A 2,772-nucleotide genomic window follows, 5' to 3' on the forward strand; every position below is an offset into this window, starting at 1 on the left:
CCAAGAAATGTCTTTGAAAGAAAGAGACAACCACTTTCCTTGTCACTATCCCGGCTGGGAAAAAAGCGACAGGACAGTAGGAAATACCCATATTTGGTAGCTGAAATGCAGCAGGAAACACAGCAGTGACTCAGTAAAAAACAACCACTTTTCAAAGCGCTATATCCGCTGAAAACACAGCGAGGATTCAGTAAAAAACAACAGCATTTTGTGTCACTATATCCGCTGGACATACAGTGACGGGTCACTACAAAACATCTACATTGAGTGCCTAAAAGCTTCTGGGAAAAAAAGTGACGGGGCGCTAAAGAAACACTGACATTTGGTGGCTAAACAGCTGCTGGAAACACAACGAGGACTCCGTTAAAACAACAGCTTTTCATGGCACCTTATCCACTTGAAACACAGTGACGGGGCAATACAAAACAAAAGCCACTAGAAAAAAACCAACAACATGTTTGGTGCCTACAAAGCTGCTGGAAACACTGCAATGAATCAGTTAAAAACAACAGCTTTTTGAGGCACTATATCCGCTGGAAACACAGCGATGGGTCGCTACAAAACATCAACATTTGGTGTCTAAGAAGCCGCTGGAAAAACTGTGACAGGTTGTGACAAACACCTGTGTTTGGTGCCTTAAACCTGTGGAAACACAGCGCTGACTCCCTGCATCCCAACCGGTGTTGTTGTTTGTTGGTCTTGAACAGTGGTCTGCAGCTTTACCTGTGTGTGTAAATGTGCAGTAAAACCAAAAAGACATCTGTTGGAGAAGCTTTAATTTGTCTGCTCTTTTTTGTCTTTTGTTGTCAGATGTTTCTCTCAGTGTAACGCTGCATGTCTTATATAAAGTGCTGAATCTTCATGTTTAATCTTCTCTGTCAGCGTCCTTCAAGGTGAACCGAGGAATCAGAGCACAAAGACCCTGATCGGTGATGTCATGAGGGGACGAATCATGGTACTCTTAGCGGTGACAGCAGCCTTGTAAGTCCAAGACTGGCACACACACACACACACACACACACACACACATACACACACACACACACACACACACGTTATCCCCTCAAAGAACCAAATGCAGCCGCCGCTTCAAAAGCAGCCAGACACGGAGCAGAAAAGGCTGAGAGCAGGACTGTTGGTGGCTGTTGTGTCTCTAAACCAAACACTGTGTGAAGGGGGGGCGGGCGCCTGGAGAGCTGCGCCGAGTGTCTGAACAGCAGCCAAGCCTGAAGGGGCAACCGGCGAGCCAACAACGCTGGTCGTCATGGAAACAGTAGTAGTAGTAGTAAAAAGAAGAAGCCGAACTATTCAGCGAAGTAGTAATGTGTCTCAGTCATGTATCAAACAACATGTGATGAAAACACGTGGAAGTTTCCTTTAAAAGACACACCAGTGTTGAGTGATTGTGGTTAAAGTACAGACGTGCATGTACCTGTCTGTGTGCTGTGAGTGTACCTGCAGGACTACAGGGTGAATCCAGCAGGAGGCAGATCAGCTCTGAATCGTCCCTGAACTCCTGAAATGATTTTTCCTCCTCAACTTGTGATGTGGGTCAAAGAAAGCACACAGCCTCAGGAGGAGGTGACTGTGGAAACATTGTTGCTGTAGGTTTGGTGCATCTTGTGCACAGGTAGCGTTAGTTTCTGAATGTTGTCTTTGGCGAAAAATAATTTTTTAATCATTTGGAAATTTTTAAAAGGGTCATTTTCACTGCACGGTACATCTCAACTCTTCAAACCGTTCTGTTTTGTTTTTCTATCATAATAAAGTTGCATATAATATCTGGTACTTCTTTGGTATCAACTCAGTTGCAGCTCAGTCGCCAGAAGAAATTGCTGGGATTGAATGTTTCTGCAAAACGACAAATACTTGATATTTGCACATTTCATACGATTCAATGTTTCTGAAGTGACGTAGTTTATGAGCTGACTTTGTCATCAGCAGGTGGAGGGGATGGTGGATGGTGTGACACTGTTCAAGACCAACAAACAGAACATTTGGCTGTTTGGTATCGCTCTGTCACTTTTTCCAGCATTTTTTTGTATCGCCTCGTCACTGTTTTCCCAGCATTTTTTTGGCAGAAAAGGTGGGTGTTCTCTGTCACTCAATAGCTTTTAAACTTCAAACACAGGTGTTTTGTTTCAACCCATGGCTGTTTTTCCAGCCGCTTTGTAGGCACCAAATATGAATGTTTTTTAGCAACCCGCCACTGTTTTTCCAGGGAGACAACAAAACAGGTCATGTGGTTCTTCTTCTTTTGTGACCCGTTACTGTTTTTCCAGCAGGAATAGTAGCACATTTCCATGTGGGGATCCAGGAAGTGCGACAGGAGTCCTGGTGATGAAGCTAACTCCTTTTATACCTGACTACGTGATGTTTTGTGGAAATCTGACGGAGTTGACAAAAATCTGGAACACATCTTTAAAGGGCCAACATTGTCAGAAAAAATAGACTTTAAATCAAAGATGATTATAGCAGTACATTTTGACACCGATGTTACTCCCCAGATAGCACACATACATCTGGCCGACGTCGGCCTGAGGACGACACATCGGCCCTGAATTTATAACGTCTGACAAGCGTCGGCCGCATGGTCAGATATCTTTAAATTTAATACTCTTTTGTCCCAGCTCATCAAACGTCTCTGTTACGTCGGCTTTGGGTCGGCCCAGTGCCGTAGAATGTCTGCCCACATACGGAAGTCGCCACAGAGGCGGAATTTCATCTCCACGGTGTTTGTTTGGAACTGAGCTCGCAGCACACAGCATCTCA

Source organism: Epinephelus moara, chromosome 2 (genome assembly GCF_006386435.1).
Source record: "Epinephelus moara isolate mb chromosome 2, YSFRI_EMoa_1.0, whole genome shotgun sequence".
Taxonomy (NCBI): domain Eukaryota; kingdom Metazoa; phylum Chordata; class Actinopteri; order Perciformes; family Serranidae; genus Epinephelus; species Epinephelus moara.